Below are 24,008 nucleotides of genomic sequence, written 5' to 3' on the forward strand. Positions count from 1 at the left end.
AATAACAATTTGGATAAAAAATGAGATTTTATCCGAGAGGCATTGCAGATACAAAGCGGCCATGTTACTAAGGTTCTGTTCCAAAGCCCCACACTAGGAGACCATTGCTTTCTCCTCCACTCCTTGACCTTCAGATAAATCATTTGGAGGACAATTTCATTGTTACCAAACTTGCCATAAATAAAGCCATTTCCTGAATTTAACATGCTGATTTGATGCGTTCCTTCTTCCTGGAAATGATGAGAGAAAAGTCTTAAATGGAATGAAGCTGCTGATCCCTGGAACGAGCACTGTACTTTGTAGCACTTTGAGGTAAAGGGAATCGTGAAGGAGAAGGTCTTTCTGGCGATGGCCAACCCGATGATTGCAGGGTACATGGAGCTGTACTCAGTTTAGTTGGTAAGGCATTAGTACATCCAGCAGACTGGAGAGCGTCCTTGGTCTTATTCGGTGTAGGGTGGGAAAATGACTTGCCATTACGTGTAAATATCAATTTCAAGGGAAACCCCAGTGATAGCAGATCTTGTGAGATCTGGGGATCTGATCGATGTGCAGAAACTGAGATGGTAAATGGTAAAGCATTCTTGCAATTCTGACTCCAAGTGCTTATAAGATTCTGGAATTCCTCGTTTTCTTATCTCGACAAAACCTGTTTTCCAGGTATTCTAATTTCCATTGGAGGTTCAGAACCTGTTGTTTAATTCAATTACTTAATTAAGTCCATTTCCTGGGCCTCTAAAACCATTTTTGTATTGTCCATCCTTGATTCGAGTGTACCTGTGTGTCTTGCCAATTCTTTATCTTTCTCAGAAACAGTAGTGATTCGTGCAGTAGCCTTGTCCATTAATGACTGGAACACCACTAGAACACTGTCAGATTGGTCCAAAGTTAGAGGACTTGTTTGAGTAGTTTGGGAAGTGGGAATTGCCGATTCCGCTTCCGTCCCATCCGAGTTGTGTGCAGATTGTATCAAACAACCAATTTGTTGCTTCAAGAAAGCGACAATTGGTTTTGTGGATAAAGGAAGGGAGAGGTTTTGCTTTTTTCTTTGATCATTAAAGATAAATGAAATTGTAATCCAGGAGAAAGTTAAGTGGCACAGTAATGTGGAGGAAAATACTTGTAAAGAGAAATATTTAGCTGCACAGTAATAAAACATCACCTTTCCAAGATTATTTGGTGTTATGGTGCCATCTTATGGTGAAGGAGTTGAATTACAAAAGTATTTGACAATACAGTCCATAACCTCACAGTCCCAAAATTACTGAATATAACAGTGCATTTTTAAAGTGTTGAGAAAAAGCTGAAAGCCAGTGATAGGTTCTCCAATATCATAGAGCGATTTGAGATATAAACCTTTCAAAGTGTTGTAGGAGATCTTAACGTCAATACGTCAGGTTATTAAACTCTTTATGCAGTTGTATTAGTCCAAGGGGCATATTCATTATAGTGTGGAAGCCAACATCACCAGTCATGTTGCCAATAAAAACCAATTAGCAATTAGAATTTGAACGGTCAACTACAAAAACAAAGATCTTATTGGCTGCTATGGGCAACATCACCAGTAATGTTTGCCTCCAATGTTAATAATTACTGCCCCAAGTGTAAGACTAATAACCTTATGACTTACAATAACCATATGAATGCCATGGTCAGAACATAAAGTAAATCAGCCTATGCTTTCCCAAGTAGAAGCAACAAGGTCAATAAATTCATTCCAAGGCTTAATAGTTGCTATAGTGGCCTGGAGCTAAAACAAAAACAATTATGCCTCCATATAACTATAGAAAAAAGTCCAGAAAAATGGTAGAGAGGTTTTCCAAATGTCAATCAAATATACTTAAATTTGCATGTAGTTGACCGCTTAAAAGCTACAATGCTCAAAAAAGAGATAGGTATGTGGCAAAGCTAACTGGGCGCCAGGGTGAGAGATTCAACAAGAATAATTAGAAGCCAAAACTCACAATTTCCCTGTGAGCTGAAAAGCCTTAAGTACGTCACACCAGCCCTCCTGCCGGATACCGCGACTCACCATCCACACTGTAGGGAGCAGAGTCAGACAGAGATTTGCAGCCTCCAAATGGGCAGCAGGCGTCTCGCTCAGGAGTACTCCAAGTCCATCTCTGTAAAGAAAAGGGACAGCTAGCGGGGGAAAAGGCATCCCTAATTTCACAAGAGAGACTGCAAATAGTCAACTCCAGTCAAGATTAACTGGCGCTCCGAGATCTGCGGCCTGCTTGCTGGGCGATGGCCATGCTCAGAAATACTTAGTACAAGTATTAAGTGAAGGGCTGTCATGTTCACTTACTAGAGTTTTTAATATCTTCCAAACAATTGTTGTTGTTTACTGCTTTGTTCAAAAAATAGCCTTAAAGAAATATTTTTCTATATATATTTTTCATGCAGGGAACTGGAGTTGTGAGAGTTGTGTGAGGGATGTTCCCTTGCAAGAACAATGTAATAAGGAACTGATAGATACTACCAAGTTTAAGCATAAGAGCAACTTTATCCTGGGCAATATGGAGGGACACTTCTAGATCCAGTTGTTCTGACCCAGTACAATAAGGCACTGGGCAGGTTAATAACAGAAGCTGCTGACACAGCAAATAAGTTTCTCTTTGATGCTGTTCAGATTCCCAAAGCTTGCTATTGAACCGTATAAACGCACACTGATTTGCAGAATGCAGTACGCTAGACTCAGGGATAACATTCCCCGTGTTGCTGCTGTTCAGTGCGTAACTGCATCTCCCACAGAGGCTTCTGGGAATCATAGTCGAACAACAGAAAGGCCAGTGACTGCTTGAGACCTGTGCCTGTGGAGAAACCTGTGTATCTGCCGGAAGGATGAAGAAGGCCTGCACAGATTGATGAGCACCATATAAAAACAATAAAAATAAAAAATCTTACCTGACAACAATCTGCTTTCTGATTCCCAGCGTCCCCAAGTATAGATGACTAGAAGCATTTTATGTTTAACTGTGGAGAGAGGCAAAACAGGTGTAAGAACAACATAGAAACTGGTTGGCATAGTTCCATCTGCAACATGTAGGCAGTTAACTTATGGGCAAACTTTGTCTTTAAGTGATAGAGCTCCTAATTTGTGTATGGCCACTCGGGAATTATTGGCCCTGCAAATTCATAGAACTGGGCAGCACTGCAACTAAAGCTCTGCAGCACCACTTGCCAATTCTTTAATACACATTGGGGCACATTCATCAAAGTACGAGTTCGAATCCCGAAATGGGAAAAATTCGGATTAAATACAATCATTTCTGATGATCGCAAATCGGAACAGTCATGGTAATATATTGTAAAATATTGTACATAAAATTTTCGTATCGAACGATCGTAAACGGCGGGAAAACCTTTCTGAATTTGATCCTTCAGTGCATGATTTTGGAAGTCTCCCATAGGACTCAATGGCACTCTGCAGCTCCAACCCGGCCCAAGGAAAGTCTCCCATAGGGCTCAATGGCACTCTGCAGCTCCAACCCGGCCCAAGGAAAGTCTCCCATAGGGCTCAATGGCACTCTGCAGCTCCAACCTGGCCCAAGGAAAGTCTCCCATAGGGCTCAATGGCACTCTGCAGCTCCAACCCGGCCCAAGGAAAGTCTCCCATAGGGCTCAATGGCACTCTGCAGCTCCAACCCGGCCCAAGGAAAGTCTCCCATAGGGCTCAATGGCACTCTGCAGCTCCAACTCGGCCCAAGGAAAGTCTCCCATAGGGCTCAATGGCACTGCAGCTCCAACCCGCCAGGAAGTCCTAGGGCTCAATGGCACTCTGCAGCTCCAACCCGGCCCCAAGGAAAGTCTCCCATAGGACTCAATGGCACTCTGCAGCTCCAACCCGGCCCAAGGAACGTCTCCCATAGGGCTCAATGGCACTCTGCAGCTCCAACCCGGCCCAAGGAACGTCTCCCATAGGGCTCAATGGCACTCTGCAGCTCCAACCCGGCCCAAGGAAGTCTCCCATAGGGCTTAATGGCACTCTGCAGCTCCAACCTGGCCCAAGGAAAGTCTCCCATAGGGCTCAATGGCACTCTGTAGCTCCAACCCGGCCCAAGGAAAGTCTCCCATAGGGCTCAATGGCACTCTGCAGCTCCAACCCGGCCCCAAGGAAAGTCTCCCATAGGACTCAATGGCACTCTGCAGCTCCAACCTGGCCCAAGGAAAGTCTCCCATAGGACTCAATGGCACTCTGCAGCTGCAACCCGGCCCAAGGAAAGTCTCCCATAGGGCTCAATGGCACTCTGCAGCTCCAACCCGGCCCAAGGAAAGTCTCCCATAGGCTCAATGGCACTCGCAGCTCAAGCTCCAACCCGGCCCAAGGAAAGTCTCCCATAGGGCTCAATGGCACTCTGCAGCTCCAACCCGGCCCAAGGAAAGTCTCCCATAGGGCTCAATGGCACTCTGCAGCTCCAACCTGGCCCAAGGAAAGTCTCCCATAGGACTCAATGGCACTCTGCAGCTGCAACCTGGCCCAAGGAAAGTCTCCCATAGGACTCAATGGCACTCTGCAGCTGCAACCCGGCCCAAGGAAAGTCTCCCATAGGGCTCAATGGCACTCTGCAGCTCCAACCCGGCCCAAGGAAAGTCTCCCATAGGGCTCAATGGCACTCTGCAGCTCCAACCCGGCCCAAGGAAAGTCTCCCATAGGGCTCAATGGCACTCTGCAACTCCAACCTGGCCCAAGGAAAGTCATGATACCGAAGCTTGAATGAATCCGAAACTTTTGTACTCTGCGCAACAATACGATTTTGTCGCACAAATTTTGTTGCAAAGTACGAAAAAGTCACGCAAATGTGCGAAAAAGTCGTGTAAAGTATGAAAAAGTCGCAGAAAATACCCACAGTACGAACCAATATGAATTTTTTGGATTCGGAGTCAATGGTACTTTGATAAATGTGCCCCATAATGTAAGTTTACGTTGAATAATTAATGCATACGTTGCCCCTGTCCCTATCTGGGAAGGACACGCCATGTGTGGGAATATTACAGAGAGGGCAGGTTTGGGGGCTGATTGGGGCATGCCAGGGTATGTAAGAATAAATAGTGCAGTGTAAGTGCCATTGCGCAGGACATACACTATACCTACATAGAGAATGACATGAACATATTTACCAAAGAAAGGATTTAAAGAGAGAAGTTGCACAAATTACTACACAAATGAAGTAACACGTGTTAAAGGAAAACAAAGGGTTTAACCCCGGGGGCGCCAATTTGTCAGCACCACCCTCTGGCTTATTGACACAACCTTTATTATATTGCGGCTACACTTAATCATCATCATTTATTGGTTGATCAAATTTACCCTCGCTTCTCTGTGGAAACGCACTAGCAGAATGTCTTGACCATTTGGGGGCCTCCTCTCCTTATACAATAATCTCCTTTTCTGTCATACATACAATATAAAAGCTTCTCCCGGCTGTCTCACTACAGCATGTAGGTTTCCTACTAACCAACACCTGAACACTCAGTCCCTAACTGCTGCACAATAGCCCAGGTTACTAACTCCAAATGCTACCTCCTTGTTGGGGCAAAAGACTGCCCTTGATACCCTAACAGCTACCTAACCAGCCCCAAGGTGGCACTGGCACACTGTGCTCCTACTTCCCCTGGTCTTGGCTAAGTGCAGCCCTCCTTACAGTCTCACAGCTGTCAAACTGACAGCACTGGCACAATGGGGGTATAGCATCTTATCCCAATAACCAGAAGTGACCTCACACACAAACACATTTCCAGAAGTGACATCACGCGTATCCACAAAATCGCTGCTGAAGCGGAAATATTGTACCCCCATATGTGCAAATGCATCAAATGCCGCCACCAAATGCTTACTGCACATGCGTGCCCGAAATTCCCCAAAGGACTTTGTGAGATAAATCAGGAGAATGCTGCTTGGGGACGGGAGAACGGGAGAGAGCCACCAAAATCTGGAAACTCCAGAAGAGTGCCAGCTCTGCAGTCTAGACTAGACACTTCCTTATATAAGCTCCTATGGGAGGGGGGTTCCCAACAGGCCAACCCTAAAGTGATACTGACATAAAAAAAACAACTCTTCATAATATGAATTTATACTAAAACATAGCTCCCAACATTTGAAAAATGAAAAGAGGGACAAAAAGATTTGGCACAAGTAGCGCAGCAATTTTTGACCACGCCCACTTTTGTGACCACGCCCCAATTGACACACCCCATTTTTTTCTAAAAATACTCCTTTTATATAGTTGAAATGGTGGGCTATAGCAAATGTGCTATACCCTCATACTGTACTACCTAAGGAAAACAATATAGCAACTCCTACACATAAAATACAAATATAGAGAGAAGGCAGTCAGTTATAAGTGAGTTATAACTATGTATCAGTTTTGCCCCCATACACAGTGCCCCCTATGGCCTAATAGGCAGTACCCTTTTATAAGGCTGCGCCCCATGTGTACGTGTGACATCAGTAAAAGGGCCTGTCGCCGCCGCACAAGGATCCATATAAGAAGCAGAGCCGAACAAGGAGCAGGAGCGCCCGGCTCAAATCAGCGCATCCCTCCGTCCAGGCTAGTTCAATGAATGTCTATTACGTAAATGCGGGACATTCCTGGAACTATCAGAGACAGCGGGATGCGCTATTAAAAGCGGGACAGTCCTGCGCAAAGCGGGACAGTTGGGGGGTATGCTAAAAGTTATTTATAGGTCATGCTATTTTCTACTGATATGTCCAGTCCTAAACCTGACTGTTCCTTCTCAATCTGTCAGTTATAGCGTCTAATGCTAACGGACTGGGAACATGGGTGATCAGATAGGTAACGTAAAAGCATCAGGCAGCAGATTTACAGCAAAATAATAAAGCTCGTGAAAAGACAATGTTATGATAGTTGCTTTCGCTACAGGTACAGTTCTGAGATCTATTCAAATGCAATGACTGCAGAAGTAGGACATGGAACTATTTAAGCCAAAGCTTAGGAACAAAGGTGCAGCACTCATAGGGCACATTTACTAAACCTCTAGCATTGCTCATATCTTTATTTCCATGTATGTCTGACATTTACAAACAAATCTGAATTGAGAAAGTCAGAGTAGGAAAAAGTCACAGAAACTGCAACTTTTTCAAACTGTGGACCGAAAGCTCGAATTTATCAAATTGTCACACAAAAACCAGCATCAAGAATGGAAGGGACATCTGCCATTGACTTCTACAAGATATCAGATATAAATTTAAGCTGTCAAACTGTCAGATTTGGATTTTTAGCCATTTGCAAAAGTCACAACTTTTTTTTCTGTGACTTTTAACCCTAAAAATCTGAAAGAAAAAAAAAATTGGGGAAAAAAAAATCCCCCATATATCCCCCATAGAGACAGCAGAATTAGGAGAATGAGCCTTGGGTACAACTCGCAGTCTTGCACAGTGTCAGTATATGAATCCGGGACAGATCATCCCTCAACAAACAGCAGGTTTTTGCTGTGAGATTATTTATGGGGCATAGTGGTTTTATTAGGACCTTTTCCCTAGTCTATATTAATCAGATTAAACTACAAACTTTACTGGTACTATTTGCCATTAAACCTCTTTTTACCCCACCATGGGTACATACTAGTGCAACAAGTTATCAGTTTCAGCTCCATATAGCCCCTAAATGTCCAATGTCAAATGTTGAGATTTTCAGGGATCAAAATTAATTTCTTCTTTACAAAATGTATTCTCACCCTACAACACCCACAGGTTCCTGAAAATCTTACTCCGTTCTGCAGAGTTTAATGGGGTTATGTACTGCCCAGTAGCTGATTGCTTATGTTTCCCATGCAACCGGCTTATAAGGCACCATCATTTTGCCATAAGAATGTCAAATAAGGGTAAAGGCACACCAGGAGATTTGTGCTGTAACATTTAAATGCTTTAGGTGGAGGCCATTATAGTCAAGGCCTTTGGCACTGTAGGCCATGGGTAAGCAGGCCCGGATTTGTGGTGAGGCCACACAGGCCCGGGCCTAGGGCGGCAGAAGTTTAGGGGCGGCATGCCGCCCCGCCGCAAGAACATTTTTAAATTTATCTCCCATACGGAGCAGTCGGGACCTCTCCCCACAGCTCAGTATGGGAGTTAAAAAGAGCGCACTCGCGGCTGCGGGGGATTGTCGCGCGTTCGCGCATGTGCACAGGTGGAGGGGGGGCACCAACAGGGGCGGTCTCGGGGCACCCAGAAGAGAAATCCGGCCCTGTGGGTAAGAGCACTAGCAAAACGCCACACGTGACATTATCCGTACTCCTTTGTGCTATATTGGGCATTGCTCTGCCTTTTATGTCTCATCAAGGGAAGAGGGAGAATTTTAGGAACTAAAAAATAACGTAAAATGTATTTTTCCCTCAAAAACATTTAATAAAAATTGATAGTACTGGGGAAGCAACAGTTACAGTGACTCCACAACAAAAAAGATGTGTCCTTTCCTCACAAGTAAAATAATATAATAGTCTCACTTGAAAGAAAAATAACATACACAAAAATCCTTTTATTAATCCCTAAGGGGCTGGACAGCTGGTTATTACCAATAAATAATTACAAATAATTGACATTTCTGCTTGGTACTAAATAACTGCACTTGGGCTGCAGCTCTGTGCGTTATTCCTGCTTCGGAAACAAAGCCACCTGTATTAGAACCGAGATGCCTCATTAGATCATTTACTGAGTTCCACATCATAGACACGCTAAGCTAAGTCTAGACCTTCAGATCTTGCTCGGGCATTCCGGATAAGGGGTCTTTCCGTAATTTGGATCTCCATACCTTAAATCTACTAAAAACTCAATCAAACATTAATTAAACCCAATAGGATTATTTTGCATCCAATAAGGATTATTTATATCTTAGTTGGGATCAGTTACAAGGTACTGTTTTATTAAAATAGGCAATCATTTTTAAAATTCTGAATTATTTGATTAAAATGGAGTCTATGGGAAACGGGGTTTCCGTAATTCGGAGCTTTCTGGATAGCGGGTTTCTGGATAAGGGATCCCATACCTGTACTATCTGCCATTGATATCACCATGCACCCACACAGTAGCAAATGCTTACCAGTTCTCAGTTTCTGACCCATTTTTTTAGATTTTAACATATAAATGGTTTATTGGCGTGCTTCCTGTGGCTGTGTCTAACGGGTTGATTCCCTTTCAGGCTAACATTTAGTATGTTATAGAATGGCTTCTTCTTAGCAGCTTTGGATTGGTCTCCTTTATTTTTTTTCAATGTAATTTAATTGATTTTATTTAATGAAGAACAATATGCAGGGTAGTTCGGTGTCTGGTGTTTACGGTGTCTATTTCTTCTTCTGTTCTGTACTTTCATGGTGTTCGTATTGTGCAGTAAGCTTTTGTAGGGTGATCCCTAGCTTAGGAGAAGATAGTATTCTAGAGAAAACCCTGGTCTAGGGTGCTGAGTGAATTCCTCTAGATGTTTTGTCCTGTTTCATTTAATAATAGCGTATACTCCTTGGTGAGGTTCCCTAATAGTGCTGCTTGGGGTGGTGGGGTTGCTTATTTATCTGCCTGAAGCTACCAGTTTGTCCCAAGTTTGTAGCACGTACATTAACTTTCTGTCATTTCTGTCTCTAAATACTCGTTCTTTCATTGGTAGCCACTGAATCGCCCAGAGTGGGGAGTGTGTTATTATGTCCCTTACAATCCCTTACATTCCCACTCAATCATTTCCCAGCAGGCCTAAACGGTGCGTTATAGTAATATTGGAATTAGAAGCCCCCTCTCAGGCCCTCTCTCTGATCTAGATGTCCCTCAACCCCTGTCACAACCGCAAATCATAACAAACCCCATTGAATGGGACTTTGCTGGGATGTCCTGTACGGCCAGTCTGGTTTAAATAAATATATTGTTTCAATGCGTTGGATAGTTTCATTATAAACACGACAAATCATCATATCAGTCATTTAGTATTTATACATTGTTTCATATATTTCTGCCACCAGCAATGATTCACAATCTTCGCAACTTTTTTCAGATAACACACAAGTTAGTAATAACATATTAAGAGAACAGGGCCGTTAAATGAATACTACATGTACCGTGAGTGCAATAATATATATTATATATCTACAAGTTGCATAGCAATAGCTATCAAAATGTAGCCAAATCTGAATGCAATGGGCTATAGGCAGGAGATGCAAACAGCTTATCTCTAACGTTCCTGTCTAATATCAATATTGTCTTTATTAGGTGCCTTGTCACAAAGAAATATGGATTTGATCAGATGCTCTATTTGTTGTCTCTTTATATATTTATTCTGCCACTCGCTATCACCATGTATTTAGCAGTAACATTAAAGGGAAGCCCCACTCAGAAACTCTTTTGTAGTGTTACAAAAACCCAATGGTTTTAAAGTTGTCTGTAAATGTTATGACAAAAAAACATTTCATGACATGTGACCAGAGATGACTTCACACACAGCAATGTGACAGTTGGGTTTGTCCGTTGGTTGACTTTGTGGTGAGAGGTAAGTCTGAATCCCCTCTGAGAGATTTTTTGCCAAATAACCCTTATTTTAGCTAAAAAAAGATGGGAAATAGTTGGGTGATGCCCCCCTAGACTAGCGGATGTTGCTCCTCTCACAGATTTTAGTGAATTTGGAGAATTTTAGAGATGACATTAATCTTAGCGCTGGTTGGGAGACACAGACCCAGGGTTTGGCAGTTTTGCAGGCTGCAGCAAATATATATATATTTTTTTGACTGGGGACCCCATAAACATTTGGAGGCCATACAATACATACATTTTTCCTCCCAGTATTGACAGGCTCCTTAGAGTTCTGCCCCTTTGCCCCGGGTATCTGCCCTGCTCTCATGTAGCAACCTTAACATTTAACTGAATACAAATGGCAGAGAGGGTCCGGATCACAAGAGCTCACAGTCTCTTCTCTCTCTCCCCATTACATGAAATAGAGCGATTTGAGAGATTTAAAGCGATTTTGAGCTATTTGCAGCGACTCTTACGATCCTCGGTGATACAGAAGAAGACAAACAAAAGTCTTTATAAAGACTACAACCCGACATCTATAGTAGAAGAACAGGAAGAAGAAGAAAAAGAAGAAGAAGAAAAAGAAGAGGAATCTGCACAGTGAGTTATTACTAAATCTTTATTTGTTTATTGGGAGTCTCCACATTAACCCTAACCTTCCCTCTATTTTATATTACAGAACCATCCGACATGGGCCTCAAGAACAGCTGCCTGAGACCCAGGAACCAGGTAAGGCCGCTCACAACTTATTTTTTTTTCTGCCCTCACAGAAGTCACTGTTGAGAAAGGTAACCAAGGGGTTAAAGGAGAGCCTAACCCAATTATAAGCAGCATTTATGTTCCATTACTTTTAAATAGAAATATAAGGGATTATACAAGTGTGTAGCCTGGGAATTACATTTCCTATATTTACTTACAAGAGTCGCCATATCATGTACGTTATCTACCATCAATACAACAGCACCCCTAGTGGTAATAAATACCTGCCACTTTGCTATTTCCCTCTGTGGTAGGAAACTGGCACATTATTATTACTATGAATTTAATAAAAACTGCTTAAGCCCTTAATGTCTTCTCTTTTCCTTCATTTCTCTAGGGCTCAGCGAGAACATCCTGTGGCCCCAACGCTGACCCCTATCTGCGCTCTATAAAGAAGAAGATCGCAGAAGAAATCCACAGAGCACAGACAGAGCTGTGGATCAGCAAAGCTGCACTGACACTGGACCTGCCCAGGAAAAGTGCAGCTGAGTGGAAGAAGGAGAAGAAGGAGATAAAGGCCAGACTCAAACACCTGAACAAGGCCTTGCAGGAGATCAACGCTGCTATCCAGCACTGCACTGTCTAGGTGCCTTCTCCTTATCCGCAGTTCCACCAGCGCTCACCCCTCCTTCCAATATATGGTTTTATACACAGGGGCACACTGAAGGTACTCGCTAAATTCTGCATTCCCTTTCACTCCATCGGTTAGACTGCAGAAGCCGGGGTCTGCAGGCTGCCTGGGGCCCAGTGGAATGGAAGGGAATGCAGAATTCACCTGGTGCTTAACTGCGCTCATGTGTATGCCGCCATATTCCCATTATTTAACATCGCGCATTGATTCTGGGAGAAAATCCGATTGCCGTTAAGGAGTCAGGAAGGAATTTTTCCCTCTAATGAGGCAGATTGGCTCAAAGCTTCTCAGAGGTTTTTTTTGCCTTCCTCAGAATCAAAAAAGCGCATTTTATATCATCAATAAAACTGTGTTTTCACAGATTTACCATCAAGCCGCTGTGTGTGTGTCCTTTATTCTGGGTATTGGTTGGTCTCATTTGACAAGGGTTACATATAGAGGGGTGGAGAGTGGGAATGTATGTGAGATTGGATCAAATCAGCAGTGAAGAAACACTGAAAGGTTCAGTACCTGTGAGTGACAGTGCTCTTGCGGGTATGGCTGCCCCACCAAGCATTCTCACACTGGCCCAACAGGCTGGAGATTCTGTTCACAAAGGTCATTCCTGGCATCCCCCCCACCATTCCCCATCATGGCATGAAGGCTGTATATACATCCATCAAAAAGCTGTGGGGAAAGAAAAACAATGATTAGTCAAATAAACTCAAACCAGGGATTAATGTGATAGTCACACAGTAACAGCTAATCCTTATAAAAGGGAACAAAAAAATAAGGCAATATTTTTGATTGCATTTCAGTCTATAGGGATACTGTCCCTATTCCAAAATCAAGCAGCCCCCCCTCCTGCCAGCACCTTCTTCCCTAGCCTACACTGCCATTTAAAATGATCTACAATTTTGCAATCTGCGTAACCATACCATCAAGGAGCAAATGTCTGACACTATGAATGACACCCTAAGGGCTGTACCATAAGTGGGACAGGGGGGATTAGGTGACTTGCATGATCCCAAGCAGACAGTGACTGCAGGTTACACATGGGCAGATGCTGACCAGTTTAGCTGACAAATGACTGAAGGTTATCTGGCTCTTTCTACCTAGCTTTAGGCTGTCTAAAACACACACAAAATATATACAATGTATTTAAAAATTTGAGTTTTACCATATTAATACAAACTTTTCAGCATTTAAGTTTTGTATTTAGCTCCCTCAACAATTAGAGAGATTTGATCTCTTTTATAGTCAGTGATTGCTCTGGGCAGTATATACAGCACTACATTTATTCCTCAGTGCTGTACAACAGTCTGGTGTAAATTCCCTGCACTGTTACACACTGGAATTAAAATGATATTTTACCATTTGATTTACACCATATGCTAAGAGATACGTAAACAATATATACCTAAAAGTTAAAAAGCAGATTTGGTGATTGTATAAGTATTCACCCTGTAACAATGCTAGGTAGAACCACCTTTGGCTGCTATTACAGTTGCCAGTACATACGAGGTTTAGAGAATTATAACAAGTCTATTAGACAGGGTTGAAACTGACTTATGTGGAGTGAGAGAGTCCGCAATGTGCTCTGTCCTATCTGAGCTGAAGCTCCATTTAGTCAGTTCATCAATTCCTGCTCTGCTACAGCTATCTCAGTCACCTGTAAATAAAGTGATTGTGAATTGGAAATGTCTAGAAGCACCAACACTTTATTCACAAAGCGGTAGGCAACCTTATCTCATAGAAGGGCCCTACCAAGTGCTTTAGCGAGTAGTGTGCTGTCTCTGGTACATAGGTCTAAAAAACTAAAGAAAGACACATGTCGATCAAGTGCAACCGATTGTATCCATATCAAAGACTGTAATTAACATTTTACTAAAATCGATTTTTTTAGTAACTTTTTAGTCTTTAGTATTTTCTCACTTATTAAAAAGCCAAACCCTTCTCGAAGCTATCTAATGTATCTGCCTGTACAACCATTTCAGGGAGAGAATTCCCCCACAAGAATTACTTACCATGTAAATAATATACAGGTTCCCGTGGGTTAGCACACACACAAGTCCAACATCACCCTGCACAATGCTGGAGTGGGCTACAGTTCCAGACTCTGGAGCATCCTGTACATTAAATAAAATACCAACAGTTCCCAACAGTGACCCAGCAATACTCTCACAAGGCAGTGATCACAGGCAAATAAACCCAATTAGCAACCAAACTGTAATAGAAACTCACAAAGCAACCAGCAACCCAAGAAATGGCCCAAACCTTGCTAGTAAATCAAACACTGAGCTAACGAAACAAGCCTGTGTTACCGCAGTTGAAAACCAAGATGTACTTTATAGGAAACTGGTTAAACTTTAAAGGTAATGTTAATTTAGGAACAAAACAAGGACAACACTATCCAGAGCCCTAAAGAAACAACATGGAGACTAATTGCTAACCTGCTATTATGGGTTGGTGCTTTTTAATCAACATGAACCAACACACGCACATCTTCTAGCTTTTAACTATTCATTACTCTTATTTTCAAGATCTTTAGCAAAAAGATTGAAAACAAATCTATACATCCTCTGAACAAGCTCAGTGAGTATCAGATACCAAGAAAGCAACTAAAACTGTTAGCCCGATAATATAGAACCACTGTAGAACTAAAACAAAGACAACTGATGACAGAACATATGGGCTCTAGATGTGGGGAAGAGCAGGGCAATTACAAACGGATCCAATGTTTACCCCTTTTTTATGTAAACTCCTCTTATCTGTGTCTGTTCAACTGTCTAAACTAATTGCACTTTTCTTTCCACTTTTCTAGAAATGATTGAATGTGACGATAATAGCTTGTATACAAGCTAACTATAACACTTTTTTTGTAACTGTTACAGTAAAAGCTCACAAATAAAACAAAGTTCAGGTTAGAATATTTCCATTAAGCAGACCTATAGGAAAAAAAAAAAAAAAAAATATATATATATATATATACACACATATACTGGTAAGGGCTATCTGTAGAAGATAGTAGAGCAGATACTGGGTATGGGTATGGCAATTTAAGGAAGGGGGGAACCAGAGAAGGAACAGTAAAGGCCCCCATACACGGGCCAACTATAGCTGCCGATATTGGTCCCTTGGACCGATTCGGCAGCTAATCGGCCCGTGTATGGGGAGAGCAGAGCGGCCTGGCCGACCGATATCTGGCCTGAACTTGGCCAGATCTCGATCGGCCAGATTAGAAAATCTGGTCGGATCGGGGACCGCATCGGCTCGTTGATGCGGTCCCCGATCCGACTGCCCCATTGCCGCCCACATAATGCGATCGTTTGGCCCCAGGGCCAAACGATCGGATTATTTTTTTTTAAATCTAAATGCTCCCCGATATCGCCCACCCGTAGGTGGGGATATCGGGGGAAGATCCGCTCGCTTGGCGACATCGCCAAGCGAGCGGATCTGCTCGTGTATGGGCACCTTAAGAGTCAGAAGGGTGTTTGGGCAGATAAGGTAGAGGAGATGGGGAGAGTAAAGGTTGTGATGACAAATAGGTTGTGAGCAGAAGAGATAAGGAGAACAACAGAGTGAAGGATAACAGATTAGAAAATGAAGGAAAAAGAACAGAAAGATACTGCAAAAAAGGGTTGGGAAGAGAGAAGAGGGTGAAGAGCTTGCAAATCTTCCCTCTTTACTCCTTAACACATCACTATGTACCAGTTTATAATAGCAACCCTTAACTAACAAATAGAAGGACTATCAGCTTCACATCTCTGTTGGATGAGTACACTGGCAGCTGAAGGTATGAACAGTTGAAGCATAAAGTCCGACATCCATTCTTCCTACAGACATCTAAATCAAGAGGGAATTTGGAAATTCAAATATGTTTTCATTGAACACCAGCATAGAGTGACTGCACTGACCACACTCACATATACACTGCAGTATTAATAACCCCTACTGCTCACATACAGGTATCAGACCCCTTATCCGGAAACCCATTATCCAGAAAGTTCCGAATTACGGAAAGGCCATCTACTATAGACTCCATTATAAGCAAATCATTCTAATTTTGAAAAATGGTTTCTTTTTTTCTGTAATAATAAAACAGAACCTTGTATTTGATCCCAACTAATATATAATAACAGGTCCCACACCCGTACTCAAAGCATCTTGGCATATACACCTGCATACACTGCCCACATGGCACCTGTACCCATAAACCTACATATGTTGCACTGAAAATATCTTTACTCCATTCCTTTCACTCTCCACTCCTGCATATGCTGACTTGGCAATTGAACAAACTGCACAGAAGCTGCATATATCAGCTGCAACACCAGGTATAATGTATGCCATACATACGCCAGATTGTGGCCATTTCTGCACTTTGCATGCTGCGCTCAGATTCACAAATGAACCCTATGGAATCCCTCCGATTAGTTTATTCCAACCTTCATACACAGCATTCCGTTCTTTGGTGTATTAACAATATGCTTACAGTTTAAATGCCAACCCATTCCTGAATTCTCTGTTCCACCTCTTGCATTCTAAATTCTACAACCTCCACATGGGAAAAAAGGAGCTACATAAAGTGCTTGATAAGCCTCTCAGAGGCAGAAGGCAGGTTTAACAACTTGATCGTGACAGGAGAAGATGGAAAAATGTAATACAAATGTAAAACTCATACATACATGGGACCTTGCCAAACCAGTGAATCTGCCTTTCTGTTGCTTGTAGAGAGGCTTCAGAGATAATTCTGCTTTGAATAAAAGGCCTTTGACTTCTCTTTACTGCCATAATTCTGTTTGTATTCTCCCAAAACACTTATGTCAGGCTGTTAATCTCTTTCAGGGATGCATAAGGGCGAAGACACATGGAGCTACTTAGTAGCAGCCAGAAAATACCATAGATAATACTGAGAATTGAATCTGCTAAAACACACGTAGAGACAATTATCAGCATTGTCCATTTTTGTAGTAGCTCCATGTGTCTGCACCCTTGGGGGCCTAGCAGGTAAATTAAAGGTAAACATGGCAAACACTGGGAGAGCCAACTATGAGAACTGTCCCTTAGGTTTGCTAACCGGCTGACCGCCCAAATAAACCAGAAAATGTACCCGGCATAGATATTTCCCTGTAACCAGGACTATTCCTCTAGAAGACAAAAGCGATAACTAAATGTAAAATGGAAGTAACAAAACATCATTTACCAGACTGCAAAACATTTAATAAGCTCTAAATTTTGTGCCTAAAGAAAATCTGTGTTTTGCCACCATGCGCCATCCGACGCAGCAGCGAAGCTAGAACCAAGGTGCAGCTGCCACGAGGCCAGTTAAGTGGCAGAAAGAAAACTCCTGGTAACTTTAACTTTTAACTGGAAATTCTGCTTTTCTAGTGCAGATAGTGAAATTACTCTCTAGTGATGCGGGACTCCCCTAGACGCCCCTCCAGCGCAGAGGGGCGGCATCACAGGAGCCATCTTAGGGCAGATTCAAGGTGGAAATTGCCCCTGGCTAGAACCCTTTGCCAGAGACAGCAATCCAGAGAGCGTGCAATATGGTGGTGGCTCCCCACGCTCAGAGTACGATTTTGAGAGCTCTCCCCCACCCACACAACCACTACCAGAACAGGCAGTACAACTGATATTAACAGCAATTGCTCTGCGGGCAATAGACCAGGCCATAATGACCCCGGGTACCTTACTGCAGGGACACAGACTTATCCAAAAGGTACGGTGCCCCAGGCAGACTGGGACTATCCCAAGCCTCCTGCTTGTTATTACTGACAATTGGAAGGCACCCCAACAACCAGTGCTCACTGCTGGATATCCCTTGGCATCTGTCCCAGACTGTAACATGCAGTATCCTGATCCCTGGTCCATTCGGGATTTAGCCACACACACTTGCCGACTTGACCACCATGAAATATCAACCTCTATGGACAAGATACTCAGGAGGGGACCAATCACACACAGGCTCAATATACTTTTCACCCATGGTGATTCATTAGCTGACTGTACTAGCACCCAAACATGCACTTATACCTGAAATGAATGGGACACCTACTGCCATTATTTGGCAGCTTTTTAATGGGTAGGAGCCCTCACTACCTCCCATAGGACCAATTCACAACTTCTACAGGACTATCTGGAGCATAATTTAGATTAATAGACTAATCTCCCTAGTGTTAACAACACATTTACAATTACAGGGAAAAGGCCTTTCCCAACTAGGGGTCGGCACGGAGGGACAGGGACAGTTATTTTGGGGGAAAAAATTGCTTTGTTTTACGATACTGGTGATTAAACTGTGGGAAGATTGAAATCCCAAGAACTGGTATAAATATATTCATATTAAGTTTACTATGCTAAGGTCACTCAATTAATGAAATGCACTGCATGTCACTGCACAATGTGTCATTGTCAAACCGAGCAGGAGAGGAGCCCTCAGCGCTCATATCTTGGAACTTAAGGGGCCCAAATCCCAAATTCAAACAATCTCTAATCTTCCATTACATTACAAAATATCAGCCCCATATCCTGCTACTGCAGGAGACCCATCTCGAGGGACAATGCCTACTGGCATTAAAAAAGCCCTTGGGAGGCTCATGGCTATCACGCCCCCTTATGCCAGAGGCACTTCTATTTTGATTAGAAAACACATACCTTTTAAACTTCACTTCATGACTTACATACAGACCCTCAGGGCAGATTTGTAGCCCTTTCATGTACCTTAGCTATCCAGCCACTGACCATAACAAGTATATATGTACCACCAACCTTTCAGCTCCAGGCAATGCAGCAGGTAAGGCAAGAAGCTACAGGATTCCCAGCAGCCCCACTAGCAGCCTGATAGGCAATCCCACACCCTGATGGACACTATACTGTTACTTTGGGCCTCACCGACATCTGAAAGTGGAAAAATCTATCCACATGGGCTCCTGCCAATCCACTAAGTATAAACACACTAACCAGAATAAACTTAGCCTTAGCTCTATCTCACTTACACAGACTAGTGGACCAAATACTATATGGTCTGGTCTGCCCATACAGTCCTCCTTAAGATAAATATAATACCAGCAGGACGATCCCAAATTTGTACCCTTAGTTCACCGTGGCTATCCGAGGCGGGCTCTAAGGAGCCTCAATGGACTTCTGGGACACTAATAAAAACACTGCAAGCCCTGACGTAGTCTGGGACGATTGTAAGGCTACAATTACGGGGACATTACTTGGTGCTATAGCTGGAGCGAGAAGAGCGGCCAATCAAAAAGGGAATGATGTCCAATGATTTCTTTCAGAGGCAGACCCCCACACTGCCTCATCCACTGAGGAAACAGTACAGTAACTAAAGCCTAAGCGGGATGAGCTTGGCAGGGGACAGGTTGACACCGAGCTGTTAAAATATGAGTGCTTGCCAAAGCCTAGCAGCCCTTCTCCATATAAAATAGCCATAACCATGAGAGACACCTCTTCTCCACGTTAGCGGCTGGAGGGGACTCCAACATACTTCTGGATCCACACTTAGACTGCTCGGCCAGACACTCCAGTATTCCTTCTAGACGTCTGACATGATGTAGAGAACTGCCACACTGAAAAGGACTATACATTCTATTTACACAGACATAATACTTATTGGAGAATAGATTATATTTTTATTTCCCATAATTCATTACATCAAGTCGTAAGCACTCAGACTCTCACTAGAATGTAGTTGGACCACTGGATGTAGCAGATTCTATAAAATTGTATGAAAATTCTAAAAAAAAAATCCCCTCAAAGCTTCCACTTTAAAGAAATTTTTCTGCATTTTTGTGGGGTAAAAACACACAAAACAATACACTGACCCACCCAAAATCATATATTTTTGAGCTGTGGGAACACGTACTTATGTGTAACTTATGCATAACATTCATGAATCACACTGTGAATATATATATTTATAGCTCCAACCCTGGAAGGCTAAAGGTTACTGTTCTCGAGCATATTTAACATATAAAAAAGCTGAGACAGAGAGAAACGTTCTGGGATTACCCTTTAATTCACTGGCCATTTACCTTACTGGGATAAATGTATATGTGCCCCATCCATAGTACTAGTGCCCATATCAGCCTGGGATTTATTATGTTGCTTTGAAAAACTGTTCTTCCACTTCAGCTTATTCTTCAGCCCATTCTTAGCGCAGCCCATTTTCTAAACGCTTCTCCTCCTACAGGTTTAGGGGTACAACACTCAAACTCTCTACACTTCTTCGCCCTATAGCGGAGCAGGCTGCTTGTGCTTTTCTAAGGGATCCCGGCCTCCGTCTTTTTGCGGCGCCGCTCTGAACACCCCAATATTTCCTTTGACAGGAAAGATTTTTAAACTGCTGCCACACTTACAGCTGTGAAGCTACACTCCCCAAACTTGAATAACATAATCATGGGGTCACCCCAAATGAAACAGCGACATTTGTTGGACAACTCAAAGTGGAAGGGGCCAACAGCGGCCAATCCAATTTCACCCATTGACTTTAATGGAGACATTTAAACTGCTTCCAATCTTAGAGCTCTGGAGCCAAACCCACCAAACTTGAATCACATAGTCAAGGGGGAAACCCAAATGAAAAGGCAATTTTTCTTGGGTGCCCAAAAGTGTACGGAGCTACGAACAGCCAATCAGATTTAATTCACTGAATTTCATTGTTTAACATTTAAAATACTGCCATTCTCACACTATTTATGCCAGAGACAAATGAAGCAGCATTTGTTTATCCCTTTCTGGTCGCTGGTACTGATGGTTGAAGCAAAAATAATCTAGCGAAATGTTTTTACCCAAATCTAACAATCATGTTGTTTCTGCTACATTGTTTCCCATTGCTTCACGACATGTGACTTCACTCCTAGAAATGTGACAGTTGGGTTTGTCCGTTGGTTGACTTTGTGGTGAGAGGTAAGTCTGAATCCCCTCTGAGAATTTTTTTGCCAAATAACCCTTATTTTAGCTAAAAAAAGATGGGAAATAGTTGGGTGATGCCCCCCTAGACTAGCGGATGTTGCTCCTCTCACAGATTTTAGTGAATTTGGAGAATTTTAGAGATGACATTAATCTTAGCGCTGGTTGGGAGACACAGACCCGGGATTTGGCAGTTTTGCAGTTCTGCAGCAAATACATATTTTTTTTTTTGACTGGGGACCCCATAAACATTTGGAGGCCATACAATACACACATTTTTCCTCCCAGTATTGACAGGCTCCTTAGAGTTCTGCCCCTTTGCCCCGGGTATCTGCCCTGCTCTCATGTAGCAACCTTAACATTTAACTGAATCCATTTCAATACATTTTTCCTTGCAAAGCAAAGCAATTGGCACAGAAATGAATGGGGTTGATCTTTTCCCATCAGCCTGTACAGCCCCCTAAAAGCACTGTGACACCAGGACCCACGCTTGGTTGGCAGCGCTGTCCGGAGCCCTTCTTTGCACCAAACGTTTGTATCTCTCCCAATCAAATTCTTCATTCTATTAAAGCTTCTAATAATTGGTGCTACTGGTTATTTATAGAGCAGCAAACATATTCAGTAGCGCAGTACAACTGGGAGGGATACAGAAAGGGAACCCTAGTATATACTGCTATAAATGGCAGAGAGGATCACAAGAGCTCACAGTCTCTTCTCTCTCCTGAAATAGAGCGATTTGAGAGACTTGAGAAATAGAGCGATTTGAGAGACTTCCAGTGATTTGCAGCGACTCCTACCATCCTTGCGATATAGAAGAAGATACAGAAGAAGACACACAAAAGTCTTTTTAAAGACTACACCTTTTCTCCACAGCAGAAGAACAAGAAGAACCTGCCGGACCCATTGTGGTTCACCTGGTAAGGAACCAGCATTTTTCCCTCTGCAATATGTATTACATAGTAGATGAGGTTAAAAAAGAGGCACATCCATGGAGTTCTACCCCTAACTCTGATCTTTACTGTGTTTATTTGGGGTCTTTTAATTTGACATCTTTAGATTAACTCTAACCTTCCCAAATCTCTATTTTATATGACAGAGGCAGCAGAGATGGGCATGAGTGCCAGCAGCCGGCAGTACTACGAGTACCGCTATGGGAAGGTAAGCGCCCCTAGTGCTAATAAATACACATTGCTGTGGTATGTGGGCTAAGAAATTCTAATTATTATTACTGAGGATTAAAGAAAACCTGCTGGAGACCTTAATGTCTTCTTGTTTCCTGCATTTCTGTAGATCTCATGGTGGATCCCCCCTGATCGGGACATCTTCGAGATCAGGGATTTTGAAGATCCACGGGCGGGTCCCTATTTGGAGTGCATTAGGGACCAGATAAGAGGAGACATCAGGATGGCACTCTATGATCTGTGGATGGCCAGAGATTGTGTGAAGATCACAAAGTGGTGGCAATTTCGCCTGAAGGCCGACTTCCGAGGGGACTACAGGTACATCAAAGCCCACCTAAAGGACCTCTACAAAGACCTAGAGGCTATCAACAAGGTCATCCTGACGCGGAACAGCGAGAGATATTAAGGTGCAGTATAGAATCCATCCTTCTTTCCCTTTCTTCTTTCTATGCTGTTTGCTGAAATGGAAATATTCCCTAAATGATGGCTATTTTGTAATGGAAAGGGGCTGATGGATTGAAATCAATTGCAATTCTCAGATTTTGTGCAATGTGTGAAGCCCATGTAAGATGCCAACGTTGTGGGGAAAAATACCCACTTGTTCAGTGTTTTAATTTTGCTTCAGCGCCCGATTTGATATTAATGTGCCCCTAAGTGTAATAGGGTTTCTCCAGGGATATCGCTTGCTAAGGTATAAATAAGTTCTTTTGTTTGATTTTTGCAGGTGGCCCTCGGAACTAAAAGGCAAAAGGTGAAATCCGCCCAGATCCACCTTCTCTCCTATCCCATCCACCGTAATTCCACCAGCGGTGCCTGCACTCCCATCCACCGTAATTCCACCAGCGGTGCCTGCACTCCCATCCGCTGTAATTCCACCAGCGGTGCCTGCACTCCCATCCACCGTAATTCCACCAGCGGTGCCTGCACTCCCATCCACCGTAATTCCACCAGCGGTGCTCCCCCTTTCATCTAAAATATGGTTCATACACAAGAGCACCTTAAGGTGCTTGGTAAAAACTGCATTCCCTTTCCATCCATCCCTCAGACTGCAGGAGCCGGGGTCTGCAGGCTGCCTGGGGCCCAATGGAATGGTGTGTATGCTACCATATTCCCTTGTTTCCCTCACCCTGCTTCCCTTGATTATGGCAAGCAGGGTGAAGGCATTGATTCTGGGAGCAAATCCGATTGCCGTTAAGGAGTCAGGAAGGAATTTTTCCCTCTAATGAAGCAGATTGGCTCAAAGCTTCTCAGAGGTTTTTTTTGCCTTCCTCAGAATCAATGAAAAACACAATTTATTATTTGTATTATTAATAAAACTGTGATTTTCACAGATGAACCATCAAGCCGTGTGTGTGTCTTTATTCTGGGTATTGGGCTCATTTGGAAGGGGAAACACATAGAGGGGGAGAGACTGTGAGAATAGAACAAATCAGCAAAGTAGAGGCACTGAAAAGTGAAAGAAGAAAGAAAGAGAAATGTACACATGTTGCTGCTTTATAAGAAACCCTGCTTTCCACTGTATGTGTCAGTCTGATTCCTTACACCCCCCAGCACTTCAGTACCTGTGAGTGACACACACCAGTCCTCCAGCGGGTATGGCTGCTCCACCAAGCATTCTCACACCGGGCTAACGGGCTGAGCTTCTGTTTATAATGGCCATTCTTGGCATCCTCCCATCATTCCCCATCATGGCATCCAGCCCTGAGACCAAATCACTGAAGGGTAAAATGCACAACACAATATTCATTGGGCAGATGTGAAGGTGCCTGTGGGTACAAAACCTGCTCCTGTAGGGTTACTATGCAGCCATATTCCCTGGATACACAGAATATTGCCAGGTGAGCAGTAAAGCACAGAACCCACCCATGTTATGGAACCCCCATACTGAGGGGAAGGGAAATCCTTCTGATTTCCGAAAAACAGGTAACGCTTTTGTATGTATCAAATCCATTCCCTTTTCAAAATATATGGATCCCTAGTCCTGCCAGTGCCATCTGAACCAGGTGCAAGTGAATGAGGCACCGGG

General features: G+C 43.1%; 1 long non-coding RNA gene across 7 annotated transcripts in view; it reads right to left on the reverse strand.

The window, feature by feature from the left end:
• The window catches only part of LOC108645184, a 125,288-nt gene that overhangs the window by 79,203 nt on the left and 22,077 nt on the right, over positions 1–24,008 (reverse strand). For all 7 annotated transcript variants that reach the window (XR_004219910.1, XR_004219905.1, XR_004219906.1 and 4 more), the window contains exons 4-5: positions 2,908–2,976; positions 1,965–2,123 (exon numbers count right to left, since the gene is read on the reverse strand). This is a non-coding gene — a long non-coding RNA (uncharacterized LOC108645184). The remainder of the gene's footprint in view (positions 1–1,964; positions 2,124–2,907; positions 2,977–24,008) is intronic.

Source organism: Xenopus tropicalis, chromosome 8, assembly GCF_000004195.4.
Source record: "Xenopus tropicalis strain Nigerian chromosome 8, UCB_Xtro_10.0, whole genome shotgun sequence".
Lineage (NCBI taxonomy): Eukaryota > Metazoa > Chordata > Amphibia > Anura > Pipidae > Xenopus > Xenopus tropicalis.